At 41.9% G+C, this 21,098-nt stretch overlaps 1 protein-coding gene across 16 annotated transcripts in view; it reads left to right on the forward strand.

Moving 5' to 3' along the window:
* CELF2 (CUGBP Elav-like family member 2) overlaps positions 1 to 21,098 on the forward strand; it is an 868,560-nt gene that overhangs the window by 637,719 nt on the left and 209,743 nt on the right. The window lies entirely within an intron of this gene.

Below are 21,098 nucleotides of genomic sequence, written 5' to 3' on the forward strand. Positions count from 1 at the left end.
AAGTCGATATTTTAAGCAAGGATGAAAAATTAACATAAAGAGAACAATGTATACTCTATAAACAGTCATCACTTGTACTTGTGGTCTTTATGGAAGGAGCTAACACCTGAGGAGGGAACAGGCATTGCAGTTGTGGTTCTGTTTACACACCCAGCATGGGATTTTGAGTGGTGTAGTCCTTGGGGACAGTGACACTTCAGTGTGCAGGCTGCTTCTCAGCTGAGGCTTACTGTCTAAACCTCTCTGCAGAAAGGCTGTCGGGGCACCTCCTGTGCCTGCAGAGGAGAGCTCCAGTGCTTCCCTTCCCTGCCTCATTATCCCCTGCCGGTGCCCAGCAGATTGCAGAAGGAGCCCAGCCCTTCCAGACATCCCACTTGAACGTTGGGTTTAAAACAAAAACAAAGAAATAAGACTTAACACGTTTTGTACTAAGGGAGCTGTGTGGATACCGGTTTCCTCAGCGGCTCAGGAGGCTGCCTAGCTTAGCTGTCCCCACCCAGCAACTGGCGGCAGGAGCAAGGCAGCCAACTCAGGTACCCCGAGTCCTGGTGAGCAGTGCTGGTTTTGGGGAGAGGGCTGAGGGGCTGTGGCAAACCTGCAGCACCCACCTCTCCTAGGGTGGCAGCTCCAGGCTAAACTGGCCTGTGGGCCCCAAAATCTTGTTTTCCCAGAGAACTGGATTCCAGATGTGTGCACTGATGTGGACACCACACACTTGTGAGCTTCTGGGAAGGAATCCTCTCATCCATCAATAGCCACCTCCAGGTTTTGGAGTGCAGTCTGTGGAGTTTGGCCGCTTAGGTGCTACCCTGCAGAAGACTGGAGGAATGGCAACATTGTCCACAGGAGGATTAGTTGTAGTTTGAATTCACACTTACTGCAGTCCCAAGTATTTTACAAATACTTAGGGATTGAATACCATGCTATATTTTAACCAAACATATTTCTAGAAGTTAAGATATCTCACTTCCATTTTAAAGTCTTTTACTCTAATGTTTGGCATCTGAACCCTTAATCTGGTCCATGTGTCACTTCTGAAAAGAAGCAGTCAAGCCAGACCTCCCCTTCTTCCTTCTCTCATTCCTGGATCCCTTCTCTCATTCCCGGATCCCTTCTCTCATTCCCCCTTTTGCTTCCTCTCATTCTTCCTTCCCCCTTTCCTCTTCCCCCTCCTCCTTCCTCTTACCCCTATTTCTCCCCATCCCTTCTCTCATCTCCTCCCTTCTCTCATTCTCTTTCCTTCCTGTCCCCCATCCCTTCTCCTTGTCCTCTCTTACCCTTCTTTCATCCCCTCCCCACTTCCCTCCCTTCCCCTCCCCCTTCTTCCCCTCCCCCTCCCCACTTCCCCTCCCCACTTCCCCTTCCCCTCCCCCTCCCTACTTCCCTCTTCCCCTCTCCCTTCTTCCCCTCCCCTTCCCACTCCCCCCTTCCGCCTCTTCCTAGTCCTCCTTCCCCCTTCCTACTCCCCCTTCCCACTCCCCCTTCCCCCTCTTCCTACTCCTCCTTCCCCCTCTTCCTACTCCTCCTTCCCCCTCTTCCTACTCCTCCTTCCCCCTCTTCCTACTCCTCCTTCCCCCTCTTCCTACTCCTCCTTCCCCCTCTTCCTACTCCTCCTTCCCCCTTCCTACTCCTCCTTCCCCTCTTCCTATTCCCCCTCCCCTCTGCCCCTCTCCCCCTCTTCTCACTCCCTCCCTCCCTCTCCCCACTCCCTCCCTCTCCCCACTCCTTCCTGCCTTCTGCAGATGTGCAGTGCTGATTGGCAGAATTCTCCCCCTTAGGCCATGTGGGGATGCTCTCATTTTGTTTTCCCCACAGCCCCTACTCCCTGCTCATTCCCTTCACAGGTTACCATTAGGATGTGTCAACCCTTTGTTTAGGTGTGTATGTATCCTGGGAAATTAGATAACTTGCATGAATTAGTTTTATAATCTACATGAATGGGATTGTAGATTCTGGTTCACTGTTTGATTTTTTTTTTTCAGCCTGTACTGTCTTCAGAACTGCCTGTGTTGTTAGGTGTGCGTCTTACTCCTTGCTTCTGACTGCTGCATGGATCCTATAACATAGATCACCCACATGTTATCTGTTCATTCCCCTGGTAATAGCACCCTCAGTGGCCTCCCAGTCCCAGAGACTTCGCATATTGCTGCAGTGAATGCACATATCCCCTTAGGGCTTGGCAGCAGGGTTTGTCTGGTTCTGTTCTCAGGCTGCAGGGCGCAAGCACACTTAACTTCACCAAGTGTGGGAGATCCTTTCTGGGGTGACTGGAGCCATTCATACTCCCAGGAGATGTGAATGAAGTTTCCTATTTCCCCACGTCTCCACTTGGTGTTGACTTTCTCATTCTAATCTGATAGCTGTATCATTGTCATTTTCATTTACATTTCTCTGATTACTGGTGAGATTGAGCTTTTCTTTATAAACTTCTTAGCTGTTTGGATTCATTTCCCTTCTCTCAATTACCTGTTCATATCGTATGCACGTTTTTCTTTTGGGTTTCTTGTCTTTTTTGTTGATCTCTTCTATAGTCTGGATATTAATCCTCTGTTCACTTTTAGATGTGGCACACATCTTCCAATTTTGTCTACTGTGTCCTTTGTAGGCAGATCTGTCAGTGTGTACTCCTTGATGACTTAAATCATGTTTAAGAAATTCTTCCTCATCCCAAGCTATCAAGGATATTTTCTGCAGCAGTTAATTATGTTAGCTGCATTAGGTATACCTCATATGTAGATGTTTACGGCCCTCAGAAGGAAGGGATTTTTGTGTTTCTGCTGTTGCTTTTGTGGCAGTAAGTTATGGATCCAGCAATGTCTCTTAATAGTAAGCTGGTTTTTATGGTACCATATCCTAAGTATTCCATCTGTTTTCCTCTAATGTGTGTTGCTACCTTTATATGTAACAAGTTGCCACATATCCATGAATCTGTTTTAGGACCCTGATTTTGTTTCTGGAATAGCAAACAGACTTGGGCATCATGGGTAAAGGCCTCCAAGAAAGCAGTGATACCAGGACTCACTGGAGCCTCATGTACGTGGTGAATGGACTTGAGTTTCTATCTAGAATTCGAAAGCTGCAAGAAAGAGCCTTTAAATCATGCCTGCCCCATGTTGTCATTTTCACACAAAGAATCTGAAAGTTAAAGAGAGATCCCAGTGCCCGTAGTCACATACCAATGACAGACATAGGACTGTGGCCCAGGTTTCCTCTGACACAGCTAGGCACTCTCTGAGTTCACTGCCCTGGGCTGCCTCTTTCCTTTCCCAGGTTAGAGCAGGTGATTTTTTCAGTCTCTCTACCCCTCACAATCTATTCCTGCCTATGAAAGTTTTGTGAGTTTCTCCTTACTTCTCTTTAACCTTGTTGAGGAAGCAATGCTTGTGCTCTGCAGGCCGGTTATTTAACTCCTGCATGCATATGGTTTATGTATTCCCTTCCTCCCTCCCTGCCACCTGACTTTGCAGCAAAAGGAAATTTGTTGGCAGCAGTTTAGTCAGTGGGTGGGAGTCGAGGCAGGTGAGGGAGCAGTGTGACAGGAGTGGACTCTTGATGTTTCATATTTTAATCTGTGTCTCAAAAAATGAACCTGGGCTGGGAGCAGTGGCTCATGCTTGTAATCCCAGCACTTTGAGAGGCTGAGGCAGGAGGATAGCTTGAGCTCAGGAGTTTGAGACCAGCTTGGGCAACATAGCAAGACCTCATTGCTACTAAAAATTTTTAAAAATTAGTTGGGCGTGGTGGCGTGCTCCTGTAGTCCCAGCTACTTGGGGAGGGGAGGGCAGCTGCTGAGGCAGGAGGATCACTTGAGCCTGAGAGGTCAAGGCTACAGGGAACCCTGAACGTCCTACTGCACTCCAGCATGGGCGACAGAGCAAGACCATTTCTTTAAAAAAAATCTGGTTTTTGTTCTTTTCTAGGTTCATTACATCTTTAGATGCATTACTAGAGTATGTTTTTCTGTGTGAGCATTCATCCCCGTCATTGAGTGGAACAGAAAAAATGTGAAACAAATGATGAAGTTTTAGGAAGCCATCCAACGCTTAGTACTTCTTTTCCCATCTCCTATTACCTAAGTCGGGACAAAGCTTCTGCTTATTATTCTGCTTGGTCTAAACACCGCTAGATTGACAAAATACACTAATGCATGGAGTAGAAACAGAGGGGCTTTGATGGAGGTCATGTCCCTAGGCAGAGCATCAGAGAGGAGAAGAGAGGAGGAGGCCTGGGTGGCATTTTGTTTGCTGTTTGGTGAGTGAGGAGAAGGCAGTGAGACAGCCAGTGTGACGTTGAGAGTGTTCTCCGGGGTCGTTGGCATTCTCAGCAGTGCACCAACAAAGGCCCCTTTCTTCTGGAATTCCAGAGTACAGTGTGCCCACGGGAGGCCTCATCCGGGGGCAGTTTCTGCTTGTCAAGGAACTGCAACCCTGACCTTAACCACCACCTCATTTCATGCCCAAGAGCTTGGAAGCCTAGACCCCCACTAACAAGGAGCAAGGCCCTTGGAAACGCAGCACTGCAGTGAGCATTTTATTGAATTCTTTCAAAACTGTGAAACTACAGAACATCCAGCAAGGCCCTTTTGGGAGAAGGGTTATAAAGTTGGAAGATAATCAGCTCAGCCTCTCCCACTCTGAGTACCATTCGGTTAGGATGTACTCTCCACACTTTTCCGTCCTGCTACCTGCCTCTGAAATGGGAGCTGTCATTTGGAAGTGATTTGAAATACTTGGATGAGATAATAATATGTGGCATTTATTAATGGAGTGCATTTTTACTCAGGGGCTCAGACTTTCTGGGCCTTCTAATGTGTTATCTACATCTTCTTCCCACTGCATGGTTTTACTTATTTTTAAAAACTTCTGTGATTAAAATAGGCAAATCCACCAAACAAAACTGTTGAACAACCTCCCTATTCACTAGGTTAGGTCATCTAGTGATATTTAAAAGTAAAATAGCTTCATAGAGTGGATTCTGTTGTGAGGCCTTTGTTACTGATAAGTGTTTGTCAGATGTAGTTAAAAATGATTCGTAAGAAAAAGCTTAGTTTTTCTTTGATCTGCATTCAGTAAAATCTGTCTCATAGACCGAGAAATTTTTCTTCCTCCCAGCATAGCCCACCAGTTCTAGAGGAAGGCTATTGTCAGTCACAAAGAGGATTTATGTTTCTTTTTTTTTCCCTAATGGGTAACTGTTGTTGGTTATGGATTGAAGAGGATTCTAAATGCTTGTCTGTCTGATATGAAGATAGTCTCTCTTTTCACATAGGCAATGTGCCCTGTGTCGTAGAGGTTAGAGATGAAATACGATTGAAATCATGTGGATGCATCTTCGTGTGCTATGTCTGTCCTACAGGCAAAGTGCCCCAAGTTCACGTTGGATATGCCAAAGCTCAGCGTATTTCCACAGGCAATTTGAGAACAAATCAGTACCTCAGACAGTAATACGTCTTAGAAAGAGATTTCTCATATAAGCAATGGAAGTTTTATCTTTTGAATTTGATTGACTTATAATAATCAAATGTTTGGAGGAGGAGAGACCTATCCTTTTGACAGTCAGTGCAACCTGTGTGCTCGGCCTGGTTTTTGTAAGGAAAACAGGCTACTCAGAGTAGCTTTTAAAATCCACTTACTGGCGGCCGGGCGCGGTGGCTCACGCTTGTAATCCCAGCACTTTGGGAGGCCGCGGCGGGCGGATCACGAGGTCAGGAGATCGAGACCACGGTGAAACCCCGTCTCTACTAAAAAAATACAAAAAATTAGCCGGGCGCGGTGGCGGGCGCCTGTAGTCCCAGCTACTCGGAGGCTGAGGCAGGAGAATGGCGTGAACCCGGGAGGCGGAGCTTGCAGTGAGCCGAGATTGCGCCACTGCACTCCAGCCCGGGCAACAGAGCGAGACTCTGTCTCAAAAAAAAAAAAAAAAAAAAAAAAAAAAAAAAAAAAAATCCACTTACTGGCTTATTTCTGGTCTCCAGTTTTGGCTTTCAAGGAGACTTCTTAGATATTTGTACCTTTACATATACATGGAATAGTACAGCAGAACTTTTTCAATGGCCTGTGTCTATGCAGACCCTGAGCTGATACTCTTGTACGTGCCGCATTTTACTGGGTGCGAATGTCTTTCAACGAAGTCCTGCTTTATAGCCTCTTGCATATTATTCTTCATCTCCGCCTTGAGACTAATGAGCTTTTTCCTTTCTCCAAGATGTATCTCAGGAGGTAGAAAGCACCATCAAGATCGCATTCGCTAGGCACACATGAAAAATTTGAGATGATGTGTTATGCAATACGGGAAAGGGAGTCAGAAACTGCAGGAGTTAGAGAAAGACAAGGACATGTTGACATTCCTAGTGATGTATATGTACACATATGCACAGTACATGCGTGTGTGTCACCTCTCATTACACATGCACAGTCATGTGAGAGGGACTAGAACCGTTGGTCAGGCTCGGAGTGATGCTTCAGCTTTCCAACTGGTAATGAAGGTGAAGGATTGAAAGTGGGCTGTATCTATCACTTTCTTATTTCTATGTTTTCTGATAGCAAAGGAAGAAGTAGATGCGGTGGATAGCGAAAGATGTCTTGATGTTTATTTAGGAGAAGAAATTCAAGTGGCAATAAAACGTAGACAACGATATTTATGGGAAAAGCAATAGTAATGATCAATTTTAATGCAAGCATCTGTGAGACCAGAAGTTGGGGCAACACAAATGATTTATAGACAAAGGTATGGCAAGTGCAAACTAATTTATGAAGGGAGCTATCTTTGAAACGGAACCATGAGTAAACGCAATGCATTTCCACATGAGTAGCCCATATCTGAAGCTTGTGTCCTGACAGAGTCATGAGTAAACGCATTGCATTTCCACATGCGTAGCCCATTATCTGAAGCTTGTGTCCTGAGTCATGAGTAAACGCAATGCATTTCCACACGCGTAGCCCATATCCGAAGCTTGTGTCCTGAGTCATGAGTAAACGCAATGCATTTCCACACGCGTAGCCCATATCCGAAGCTTGTGTCCTGAGTCATGAGTAAACGCAATGCATTTCCACACGCGTAGCCCATATCCGAAGCTCGTGTCCTGAGTCATGAGTAAAGGTAATACATTTCTACATGCGTAGCCCATATCTGAAGTTCGTGTCCTGACTTCAGAAACACTTGGTCTTACTACCAGTATTGGGAAAGCCAATGAACAGGGAAACACAATTTTCAATTACTGAGTGAATCAATATCTTCTTGCTTTAAAATATAGATGGCTTTCACTTGCATTCTAACTTGGAGGTCATAGTGATTCTTACCAAGATAATATATAAGCACTTTGTTATGCTTCCAAAAGGAAAATCAAGATTGTGTTTTATTCACTGTTAAATTGGCATTTTTAAGTGTTTTAAATTCACTGAGGATAGCATCATCAGCATCATCATTGCTAACAATGTAATTATTATCACCACTAGATGGTGCATGGGGAATTGGGGGCACTGAATGTTATAGGAGGCGTTCTCCTCTATGCTATCACTAATTGGTTGTTAAGGGAATATAGAAACATATCAGAGGGTGGAGGAAAAGGGACGATAAAATATGATGGACTTTTCTCACTAATTAAAACTATGCTGGAGATACAGTGGTGGAAATAGGTCTGGCTGGAGAGAAGGTCTTCTATGTTTGCTCCTTTAAATATACATGGGATACTAAAGTAGAATTTTATAAATGCCCTGTAACAGAAGCAAGTATTCCTTAAATTGGTGAAGGCCTCTGGTGTTCTGGTGGGGCTAGGTTCTTGAGAATCCCTTATTAAATACGACAGTCCACCTCGACCTGGTTTCCCAGCGGGTCTGCCTGTATGGATTTGCATGAGTTGGGGTCCTGGCTGGTCTCCTCTGTGCAGCCAGCCTAGGAACATAAGAAACAAAAGCAAGGTTCTTGATTTGACAGGTGTCATTTTCGAGGACCATCACTTCGTGATTTTTTCTTTCTTCTGTTCATTTTGATAGACTTTAGGGAGTCTCTGCTGTCAGAGAATGTGCTGACTTCTGGCTTCATATATGATTTGTGTCTAGCTTCCTGTAGACTAAAAATATCAGCAGAAGGAATTGTAGATGGTTCAATTAAAGTAGTAATTGGGCAAAAACAGCTTATAACAAATCCAATTCTGGGAAATGCTTCTGTGCTTTGATTATTATGTTCCTCCCTATTTCTCCCTCTGCTTACTTTTTTAAAGTTTGATATAATAGCTCATTTGAGGGTTTCCTAGTTCTCGTTTGTCTCTCTCATTTTAATACCTAGCAAAGGGCCTGGTGGTGCTCAGAATGTACTGAGAGTAAAAACAATGAAATGAGTAATGATCAAAATTACTTTAAGAAATGTTTTGAACGTAGAAATAATTTCTTAATATCCGCAAGCATAATAGTTCAGTAGTATTTATGTAAAATGCCAGTACAAAACAAATGTGAAGGAGTATTAATGAATGAAACTGCTGTAACAGTAAATACATAATATATCAAAGAAAATTTGACAGTTCTAGATGCTATGTCATGTCTTTTTATAACACCAAATAAGGATTTGTCACAAGCCACTTAATGACTCTTTAAAAGTTGCTAATGTTCTTACTTACACTCTCGTCGAGTCATAAATCAAAAGAGGATTTGTAGTTAAGACCCGTGGTTGGAATATCAATGCAGTCAAATATCTGTTCTTTGTATGAGGTTGAGTGAGTGGATGATGATGGTGAATTTGAGAAAGAAAGGGTTCTAATAAGTGATTGTTGAGTTGCAATGGGTTGGCCACAGCCCTTTAATTCTTTTGACTTGAGAAATTGAAATGTATCCTAACATATTAAACTTCACAGATATGTTTGTACTCTGAAAAGATCAATACCTCTTTTTCCACACCCACTACAGAAGATGCGATCATTTATCATACGATTTTGAGTTCTGATCAGCCAAAACATACAACTAAAACATCACAATTGTGTTTTCTTTTTTAAAGGTCATCAGTTCAGTAGATAGTTGATTTTCTATATGTAATTCCGTCCCTTTAGTATCCCCACTGGCTTCTCAACATGTAGTATGTGTACCTTCTGGCACACAGTAGGGCCTCAATAAACATTTTTGCAAGGATGAATTCAAATTGAATTTGAAGAATAAATACCGGAAGAATAAAATTGGCCACACATAAATGTGTGGGGATCTACTTGTTACAAATGTCCAGGATGCAGATTAATATGCAGTACGCACATGAACATCTGGAGGTCAGCAAGGTACAGTAGTGAGATGTACACATCTACACAAATTGATTTTTTCAACTTCGTTCGATTGGTAACACTGATTCAAATGTAGTCGTAAGACTCACAGTAATGGCTTAAGAGATAAAAAGGGATGTGTGTTTTCACTAGCATTTTATATCTGGCCCAGCAGCTGCGAAGAACCTGATGCTACAGGCGTTTAACATACTTTTCTTGGATTGTTGAAAAGGGGAAAGGAAGAACAGGGGTCATTAGGAATTCTTGCCCTTTCTTGTGGGGAAAAGAAAAGGCTTGCTCGTAGTAGGAGGGAGTTGTATTTGTGAGTCATAGGGATCCATTATCGGTATCTGCTGAAGGGCTGTCAGATATGAAGTAAATTTAGAGACCTACTTGTCCCTTTAGCTATTCATCACTGTTGATTGGCGCCAGTGGCAGGCAGCAGTATTTTTAGAGAAGCGAATGATACGGAATTTCTTCATGTACAGAACATTGGCTGATCCCATTACTCAAAGCTACTCAAAAAGTCACAGCTGACACTTGACAGAGCTGCAGAGGAAAAACAATAGACCTAAAAAGCAAAATACTGAAATGCATGATGAAAACATAGGGAGATTCAACTTACTCATCACCACTGCTAATCCAGTTTGGTGCTGCTGGTTGTCAGTGGTATTAAAAATATAATTCTCACAGGAATCGATTTTATGCATGTCTCTTTGCCCTATCATAGAGTGAAAAATAGGCTGATTTTTCACATCTTCTACCACCTTCCTTTGAAATATATCTGACATTTATGCTTTGACAATTGGTATGTGAAGAAGAAACATGAAGGACCTTTTTCCCTGTAGCAGCCAACATGGTGCTGTATCGTGGTTTCCAAATGATAAATGCAGGAAAATAGCAAACAGTTTTAAAAATGGCCTTAATCCTGTGGGACAGTATTCGTAATTTCTAGATAAAATCCTTTTAATTTACTACTCTAAATTAATGTTTTGAATTGCTTCTCTGCAAGAACACTAGATCGTAGAAATGTACAAACCATCCTTCAGAAGAGTAAAAGACTAAGCCATCTGCAGTTGTAACTGTCAGTGAATGGCCAAGACTTCCCACAGTGGAGCCTTTTCAGCAGTCTATTCTTAGACTCAATTTTTGAAACCTAATCACCAGAGATGCCTGAGTCTGTTGACTTAGTTTGACAAGAAATCTGTGCAGGTTTACAAACTTAACATGTTCAAGAAGCCTGTGCATGTTCACACACTTACATGTAGGAGAAGCCTGCATGTTCACTAACTTACACGTATGAGAAGTGAGCACATGTTCACTAACATACATGTGAGGCCTGGAGTCTAACCAGAAACTGACCAGCAAGACTTCAGGTCTCAGGTCTTGAGCGCCACTGCCACAGCTGGGTGTGCTGATTATTTGGCAAAATCAGTTGGTGGTTTTCGAGCTGTGGAGAGAAGAGTGCCTGGTGAGTTCAGCGAAGTAGGTTGGATGTCCAGTGGTGGTCCCTTCACTTGTTAAATTCAATGAAGAAAGAGACCCTGTGCTCCTTTTGATGACATGGCCAAGAAAATTATCAGAATTTGTCAAGAGAAACTTTGAACAAAGGTATTAGGTAGTGTCTATTAAAACTTCATCAGTAAGTTGTTTATGTCAGTTGGAGAAGTACACTGAACATCATCGTAGAATAATTTATTCATTCATTAACCAACACTTACACAACACCTAAACTATGGCAGATACTATTTTGAATGGCTTACAGATACTATTATATTTAATTCACATGACAGTCATGTGATTTAAGTGGTATGATCACCCTCTTTTTAGAGATAAGGAAACTTGGGCACAGTTGAGTCATGTGCCCAGGATCACACAGCTGGTAATGGCAGAACTTACACATGAACCTGAGAGGTCTGGCTTCAGAATCCACACTCAACCCACTATGCTGTGCTGCTTCTGAGTAATACAAGGCAATGATTTGTAAATCACAGTGACAACCAGTGATGACCTATTTTATTCCTTTATATCATCCCGCTCTACTCACATCTTTTAGGCTCATTAAAGGATTTAGTTGAATGCCAAATGTGTGGACTTAGAACAACTGGCTTTGAATTCTGACGTTTACTGTCTGTGTGGCTTTGGAAGAGTCACCTTTCTGAGTTGCTTTCTTCATTCAATGGGTGTAACAATATAAATCCTGCTGATTTCACAAAAGTCAAAATGTTTTGCCCTGTAGAAATTGGTTGGGTATCATTCGAAAAAGCCAGTGGCTCTCCAGGGATGAGGATGCTCAAAGAGGCCTTGCTGTCTACCTGTGCTTCCAGCTTTCCTGTTCTCTGCAGCAGTTCTAGAGGCCACTCCTTTAGACCTGGGTCCACCTCGAGGTGTTGTTACACAGTCTCTTAGGGGTTTTTATGTCTAACTCCATAATATTTATGATAAAAAGAAAAACCACGTGTGTGATGGTATCATGACATGAATATGATCCTTGCTGACGTTAAAATGGAGCAGTGATCTCCATTCCAGGTGATGAATAACAAGATCACCAAAGTATTTTTAAAATGTGTGACTTTCCAGAGAGGGTACCTTTGAGTGGCTCTTTCACTGACCCCGGAACTTCCAAAGCATCAGGCTTAGGTCAAATAGGATTCATCTGATCTTCTGGTTCTGATCTTGTAAAAGCTAACTCATGCATGCACAACACGACAGGCCATGTCATGCCTCACAGCCTTTTTCTGCGCTATCCTTTTATACATTTTTTATAAGGCAGAATGCTTTGAATGCATTCTGCCTCAAAAGGCATTTTGCTCTAATGGCTGTGTGGAAATGTTTATTCTCTGCTTCTATGTTTTTAAAAAACAAAAGGGTAATCAGAAGCATTTAATTGTCTTAGATGCTCAACAGACAGTAATTAAAAGCTATTTTTTTTTTTTAGTTTTGCAGAAGTATAAGCATGTCTGTGAATTAAATAAGGCCCTGTGTCAAGCCTGATTTGCACAGTGAAGGCAATATATTTTAGTAGTGCCAGTGAGGGCTCATTGCCCAATTGCATGATAAGCAAACCCCATTTGAATGGGTGTTTATTCTTCATCCCAGTTCTCGGTAGTCTGAACCCAAGGCTTGGTGTACTGTTTTCAGTAGGTCACCTCCACTTGATCTTTGTTTTCCTCTTAAGTGGCATGCTGAAAAACCACATTTATCTATGGGGAGTCTTTCTGTGTTGCCCAGGCTGGTCTTGAACTCCTGGCCTCAAGTGGTCCTCAGGCCTCAGCCTCCCAAAGTGCTGGGATTACAAGTGTGAGCCCCCATGTGCCTTGCCCCCAAAGCTTTGAGTAACAGTGCTCAAAGATACGTCACTTCTGTTAAAAGATTAGTATATTCAGTAAGTAGTTCCTAATGTCTCCATTTTGTAGAGAGAAGAACTGAGGCACAGTGACTTAACATTTTTGCATAAGGTTATAGCTAGTCAGTAGAAAAGCTGAAGTTACTGACTTTGGGGTTCTTGGCCTTGGATTTTCCCCACCAGTTTAACAGCTTCTTATTTGTATGTTGAAGAGAAATGTTAAAGCAAATAAATTTCTTAGCTCATCCTGTACAAGGATGAGAAAATCAAAAGCCTGTAGTGTTATTTTACGGCTCCGGAGTCACTTCTCTTGTCCTTGAATCATTTGAGCAGGAGACAAGGAGGTCAGCAACCCCCAGTTCTATTTTGGTCCTGACCGATGACTGCTTGTATGACCTTTTGCAAGTCACTTAACTCCTGTGTCACTCTCTGTGAAATGAGGATGGAGGAGCCCTGCTCCCCTGCGAGTCTCCGATGGTGTCTTCATCAGGAAAGGTGAGCAGAGATGCTCAGACAGAATGGCCTGTTTACGGCACTTTCTCAAGCCACCATCCGGTTGACCAGATACGTGAACAAGGCTGAAATGAGATCAGGACTGATGAGTCTTCACCAAGAAGATGCACCAGAAAAGCAGTGCCACCATGTCACCTTCTGTATCCCTGTAGTAACGAAGGTAGGAGGGTCTGAAGGCATATTTTTTTTCCCTTAAACTTTAGACTTCTCGCATAAACTTGAGCATATTTAAGAGAGCTTGATGAAATAGAGGAATAAAATCAGTTGGTGAAATTCAGTAGATAGGCATCCTAAAAGTCAGATGTTACTTTGGTACAATCCTGTGTCCTAAGGACAGTAGATGTCCACTATCCAATACCTCTGAAGAAGCGGGGGAGTTCCCTGGGATTCAGGATAGCAGACCTAATTTCTTTCATAGCACTTTAAGCAAAATTTTAAACAGAAAAATAATGTCTTATAGCAATTAGATTTATGGTTTTCTCTAGCATAGGCTTACCCATTAATAACTTATTTAATCAATTCCAGAAGAAATGTGTCATTTGGAAATGTCATGTTTGTACTATAAATCTTTAGTTCCTTTTTACCAACAAATTAACTATTTTTAATATTTAAACGTTCATAAATTATTTTAAAAATCAAAAACCCTAGCAAAAAAATGAGTGAGGGATACAAACATACAAATAGGCTTTTCACAGAAAAAGAAATACAAGTTGTAAATGTACACATGAAAAAGCCGTTATCCTCCTCCCCCTGTAATGATCAAGGGACTGGAATACCACAGTGATCAAGAGGATTTATATATCTGGGTTCAAATCCTAAGGGCACTGTTTATTTGCCTGGCTGCTTGATTCCCCCCCCCCTTTTCTGTTTATTGACATGTTATTTGCATATAATAGAATTCATCGTTTCATAGGTACACTTTGAATTTTGGTAATCATATATAATTGTGCAACTTCCGCCACAAGCCATTTAGTTACTTGTTTATGCTTCCATTTCCCAGCTGTTAATTTTCCTGACATAAGCAGAATTTGGTCGTATCACTGCTAATTCTCCAGGTGAAAGGAGCGGTTCATTTGAGTCAGCAAGCATCCTTTGAGCATGTCGTGTGTATCAAGCACCTTCGCCAGGTGTCGGGGGATACTGTCTTCAGAGTTCATATACCAGAAGGATAGGCATTTGCTCACAGATGTATGCATATTTACCTCTTAATTTACACATCGGTGCAGAAAAGGAGACCCTACTTAATAGTCCCAAGGAGCAAATATTCCCCAAATAGTTGGTAGCAAATAGCAAAACTGTGCCATTCCCTGTGCTCCCTCCCCCCAGAAGCAAACAGAAAAGCTTTGCTGGGTTTTGCTCCTTAGTTTTTAATGTTCTAACAGGGTTGCATTTCACCTGTTTGTATCATTGTTGAATAACAGAAAATGAACCATGAGAGCATAAGATTTCAAGCTTGCTTCTTGTTATTTAGAGACCTGCTAACAACCCACACCATCTATGCAGTTGAAATTTCTGCATCTCCAAAGACCCTTTCCCCTCCCCACTAGAAGTACCAGCTGCCACTCAGGGAGCACTCTTGCCCTTCAGAAATCCCAAGGAGAATCTAGGACAACTGCATTCAACTGTGAAACCCTGAAAGAGCCTTTGCTCTCACCTTTGCTGCATCTAGGGAGTGCTTAATTCTCCTCCAGCTTCCCCACCCCTCACCAGCCCTTGCAACCCATCCATGCTGTGGCTGGTTTGGGCCCTTGATTTCATAGATTACTACCTGAAAGCAGAAAAGAGCCATAGTGAGACTTACGGCAGCACTACAGATAGCGCTGAGGCTCTTACAAATACTTGGTGAGTGCTCCTGCCTGAAGCTTGGAGTCCTTGAAATGCAGAATTACTGCAGGTGCAGCTCAAACAGTGCACGGATTGGCCACCCCGTGCCTCTCAAATAAACAGCTTTTAAGCGCGTCCATTTGCAGACGTGCCAAGAGCTTGCAAGGAGGTGTGTAGCCTGTAAATGAGCTCAGTGTCTACAGTTTCCATTATTTAGATGCCGAGGCATGTTCCTGTCGGGGACAGAAATCACCACCTTAGACCCGTATCTTGCCTGAGAAGTTTATAGGTCTACACAATTGGACTGTTCAACTACATACTATTTTGCAAATTCAGAAATAATAAAATTCCCACCAATTTCCAGGCATAGAAAACCAATTTCTTCCTTGATGGGTCCAATTACATGGTTGATACAAAATTTTAAGACCTATCTTAGTGTTTTCAGAGGCTAGCCAGTCTCTGTGGGCTTGTGAATAAATAGCACACATAAGATGCTGGAGTCTTCGTAGGTCTGGACTGTTTGCTTGAAAGAAATTAGGCAAATTCTTCTGATGCCAAACCATTAAGCAACATTTTCTGTTTTGCAGTACCCTTTGTTTTTGCCTTCATTCCTCTCTCTTTGCCGTCCCTCCCTTCTCTCCTTTCTTCTTTGGTTTCTTCTCATCTTCCCTTAAGAATTATTTGAGGCCCTACTATGTGATTGGTACCATGTTGTGCTGGGGATACAGTGATGGACGGAAACAAATGGTTCATGCACTTCAGGAGCTCCTGGTCAAATAGCGATGCAGACGTTAATGAAACACAAAAATAAATATAAGTTAATATTCTGGTTAGTGCAATGAAGTAAGCTTGCCTAGTGCTAAGAGGCTAGTATTTTTTTTACTGTCTTTGACTTTGATTTGTGGAAAAAAAATGGTTTTGCTGTGTCTGTTTCTTAATGAAGGATGCCCCATAGTGTTTCTTGCAGAAACTGTCTTTCAGGAGGTCTTGCTCTGAATACACGGAGCCCAGCATGCTCAAAGAAATGCTCTGATGGCAGGGGAGAGTAGAGATGATGTACATTTAACTGAGGAAATGTACTCCTCAAGAAAGGGCTCAGTGCAGACTGATGAGGGGCTTTATTTTGTCCATGTGTGCCAGATAACCGCATAGCCCAGAATGATGGCAGATTATGAGTTCATCTTAAAGAATCTGGAACGCTCCACACCCAGGTCAGGTACACTAGATAATTAAGGCATCTCTGGCAAATCTCAGTTTCTATCCTGGCTTCCATTGTGTTTTTAAGAAGCTGTTGAATGGAACATTCTTTTTTTAATGCATAGCACTATTCATTATTTGGGACAGTGTTTTTTTGAAAATGGATCTCTGCAGCAAGGCCTCAGCTCTATCCCTGGATCCTTTCTTAGTATGACAGCCTGTCATCCCCCAAACTATACAGAACGGCCTTGCTTTGCAACCTCACTCATGCACTTTTTAAAAATTCGCGATAATGATGGCAACCATTAAAATGATAGAAACCACTTACTAATCAGTTTAGTAACCAAGGACATCTGCTTTACATAATACAGAGCCATATTAAAAAGGCTTTTATGTTGTTCAGAAATTGTCAAAGTTAAAAAACCTAATGGTAAAATCAGTTGATTCTTTGTGCTGCTTTTCAAACAGCTTTACCCTTCAAACAGTGACTGTAGAGAGCCACCTATTTGTGTTGATTCAAAATGTCTTGAGAAAGTAAGCCCTTCATAGAGCATATTCCAGAAGGCTTCCTCACTTGATAAACGGTTATTAGGATTTGAGTTCCTTTCCCCCTCCTTTTAGATTTGTTCCTTTAACACTAGGAGAAACGGGCCTCTTACAACAAGCATTCGTGAAAGAAATTCTCATGCATAACTTTAAAGTTTTATTGATGCATATCAAGTATTTAAATTATAGCCAAGCTCAGTTTTTCTCATCAGGAAACTTACCTTCTTGGACAGAAACCTAGGAAATTATTTTCAAGTTTGCAATTGCTGTTGTGGAGATCAACAGCAGAACTGTGGGAGTATGTGTCAGGCACCTGGTCTACCATAGAGTGGGGCCAGGGCTTGAGGGAGGCTCCCTGGAGGAGTGTCTGGAGTAAAATCCTAGATGTTATGGGAGGAGGCACTTTATACAACCATGAACATTTGTGATCTCTGAAGTCCTTGCTGACAAGCACACTGTTTGGAGGTCTCAATTCTGAGGCAGGGTTTGTTTTTTGTTTGATTTTTTATTTTGTTTTTAGAGACAGAAGCTTGCTCTGTCACCCAGGCTGGAATACCATGACACAATCATAGGTCACTGCAGCCTCAAACTTCTGGACTCAAGAGATCCTTCTGCCTCAGCCCCCTGAGTTGCTGAGACTACAGGCACATGCCACCATCCCTGGCTAATTATTTTATTTTTTGTAGAGACAGGGTCTGGCTATGTTCCCCAGGCTGGTCTCAAACTCCTGGGCTCAAGAGACCCTCCCACCTCAGCCTCCGAAAGTGCTGAGATTATAGGTGTGAGCCACCATGCCCGGCTGAGGCAAGGTTTTGATAGGTGGTGAGGGTTAAGAGTTGGGTGATAATCCTCTGTGATGTTAGTGAGTCTCTGGGGCTGAACACCATGTTGGGACAATTCCTTCGCATGAGACATTTGCTCTTTGCAGAAAAGAGCCTGCTACCCCCATCCTGCTGTGCAGCGGCCATTACTTCTCTAGTGATGAGCACATTAACAAAGCACAATCCAGTAAAGTCCTGAGATGAAAGACAAGGAAAAAAAATTAAGCTAATATGTACAGAAACATGAAGACCTATACCTTTTGTTTTTCTTACAGTCTCTTCTTTCCTATGTCCCTGTCTCTCTGTATTGGTCAGTTCTCATGCTGCTAATAAAGACATACCCAAGACTGGGTAATTTATAAAGAAAAAGAGGTTTAACTCACAGTTCCACATGGCTGGGGAGGCCTCACAATCATGGCTGAAAGTGAATGAGGAGCAAAGTCATGTCTTACATGGTGGCAGGCGGGAGAGCTGGTGCAGGGGAATTCCCATGTATAAAACCATCAGATCTCATGAGACTTATTCACTATCAAGAGAACAGTGTGGGAGAACTGCCCCATGATTCATTTATTGCCACCTGGTGCTGCCCTTGACACATGGGGATCGTTATAATTCAAGGTGAGATTTGGGTGGGGACACGGCCAAATCATATCACTCTCCCTCTGTCTCTCTTGATAATGAAAGATTAGAGATGTGTGTATATATACATACCTACACACTCAATGTAGTGGCTCTTATTCTTCTTATATGACCTTCCTATGAAATGAGATTGGTTCCACCTGTTCATGAGCCTTTTTTGAGGAAAGGACAATATCACTTAGATTCTTAATTCCTAATAAAGATGGAAATGGGATGGGGTAAAGGTTGCTCCATTGAAAATAAATTGCAGTACAAAGATGAATGTAATAAACTTGACGTTTTTTAAATCTAAAACAGACTGATTCAGCTTTTTAAAATGTAATGTGAAATGGCAATGTTTTAAATTTTCCAAAAATTGGAGATCATTTGTGTCAGGCGAATGGGAAGTTCAGCAAGGCATTATCAGTCTGTTATTCAATCATCTGTCCCACATGCATCTGTTGAGTACCTACCATGTGCCAGGCACTGCAGTAAGTTCTAAGCATACCTTGGTACACACAGCATTCATGGTCCCTGATCTTATGGAGCTTACAGTCTATTATACGTGAAATTTCCAAAGATGCTGAAAAGATTGAAAATACCTTTGGTACATATTCATAAATTATTCTGATACTTTCTGTGGCTTATGGATAGCATATTTCACTTTGATTCACATATGCTTATATATATTTTTTATAAAGCATGAGATTTTCTTCTTACAGACCAGGATGGGGGAGAAAAAATGCTGATTGAAATTTTCTTTCCTGGAACAACAGGTAGATTACAAACAGGCATAAGGCAGAACTTGCCCCCATATTGTATGACATTGTTTTACTCATTACTTCAGTCTACATGACTTCCTTTCTAATGGGAACCACTTAGCTGGACCATTAGGTATGATGGTTTCAGGTTCAACAGGCTGTCTTTTGAAATTGACCCGGTCAGTGGTGGAAATGGCCAAGGAGTTACACAGATGCAGTGTGAGGACCTCTGGGCCCAGCTGAGTGCAGATCATTAAACAGTAGGGGCCATACAAACCAAACTCTTGAGCAGTGGTACACCCAGGGCTCAGGGAGTGAAAGAATAGTCAGTTCTCTTGTTGGCTGTTAATTTGGATGTAAATCTAAACTTTTGAGAGCTAGGAATCGGGATTATTCAATGTCCTTTGTTATTTGTAATGTGGCCATAGGTGAAAGCCCTTGGGTATGCTCCATTGATAAAGAGAGACAGGTTTAGGGTGGTAATTGGATTAAAAAAAAAAAAAAAGAGAGTTTCACACAAGCAACCAGTGGCTCAGAGAGGAGAGCTCAACCATAACAACTAAATTTTGAAAATACTTCTCTCTTGAGGGGATTAAGTCTCTCAATTCACTCTCTTTTTAAAAATAAACCAATGATCTATTATAACATGCTGTCTTCATTTTAGTTCACTCCAAAATGGCGCAGTGGTCCAGGGTTTATGCTGTTAGAGCGGTGATGGTAGCGTTTTGCCACACTGCTGTCACCTCTCAGTTTTGCTATCCTGTCCACTTACTTTGTCACTACAGCCTTAAATCCCTACTGCCCCCATTAAAGTGTCTACTTGTCTCCTAAAACTCATTTATACTGTTTGTTTTTGATGTCTTCCTTGGCAACTTAATTTATATGTCTGCTATTTTTCAAACAGAGTAATACTCTGCGCTTACTCTAAATTTTGTGTTTTTAAAATCACAGCTTTTGGGTTTGTGTGGCTTCCACCAATGTAAACCATTCGTCTCATTTTCCTGTCAACACACGCTTATAATTTTCAGTGTATTTCCTCAAATTGTTTTCCCATCACTCAGAATAAGGTCTTTCTGTCCACTTGACGTAAAATACTACATCCTGCAACTATGCTGGCTTGAGCTACTTTACACCTCCTTTGAGTAGTCAAGATATGCTGCCTGGAAGACAGTGACCAAGTAAGGACAGTTCATTTATGATGATTAATGTTTTCGTAAGTTTCCAGTTCTCTGTGTTTTTATTTTTAATTTTCTGCCTTTCACAGCATTTTCAGCAATAACCAAGGAATCCTGAATCCTTTCAGAACTATTTTTCGCTTCTGTATCTGCTAACCATTTCTTGCCTTTTCTCTCACATGTCTACTGACATTTCAAGTTGTCAAAAATGGACCAGTATACCTACAAAAATATAAACACAACCCTTGCAAGGTGGACGATAGTATTAAGCAAACTAGGAAGAAGAGAGGGGTTTGACAACTCGCTAGATGTTTTCAAGATGGCATTCGTCATACCTACAAGTATACATACATGTATATGTGTGTATTTACAGTTACATAAGAATACAGGGATTATATTTTCAATAATTCCCTAAAAATGCAGACATTGTTGATGTTTATAAAAATTGCCTTTCCCATGGTTCACTCTGGCTGCAGCTAATTAATATGCAGAACTGTGTCCAAATCAATGCTGTCAATATACAAAACACAATGTATTCAAGAATATAGAATAAAACAGTCATATCTGTGGATACAGAGTAAGTCTTTGACATTTCATAAATTTCACAATATATACATTTCTGGTAGTTGGCATTTTATATTTCCTACTCCCTTGTAATAATCGGAGCATTTGCCTTCATGGTTTATTACATGTCCCAGGGGATATAGTTGCTCTTCAGCCATCTGTGGTCATTCATACTTTTTTTTTTTAGTTCATTTTCAGCCTCTTTGTTGTCTTTTTTTTTTTTAATACTTTAAGTTCTAGGGTACATGTGCACAATGTGCAGGTTTGTTACATAGGGATACATGTGCCATGTTGGTTTGCTGCACCCATAAACTTGTCATCTATATTAGGTATTTCTCCTAATGCTATCCATCTGCCAGCCCCCCCGCCCCATGACACGCCCCACTATGTGATGTTCCCCACCCTGTGTCCATGTGTTCTCCATTGTTCAGTTCCCACCTATGAGGGAGGACATGTGGTGTTTGGTTTTCTGTCCTTATGATAGTTTGCTTAGAA

The sequence above is a fragment of the Symphalangus syndactylus genome, chromosome 10 (assembly GCF_028878055.3).
Source record: "Symphalangus syndactylus isolate Jambi chromosome 10, NHGRI_mSymSyn1-v2.1_pri, whole genome shotgun sequence".
NCBI classification, from domain to species: domain Eukaryota; kingdom Metazoa; phylum Chordata; class Mammalia; order Primates; family Hylobatidae; genus Symphalangus; species Symphalangus syndactylus.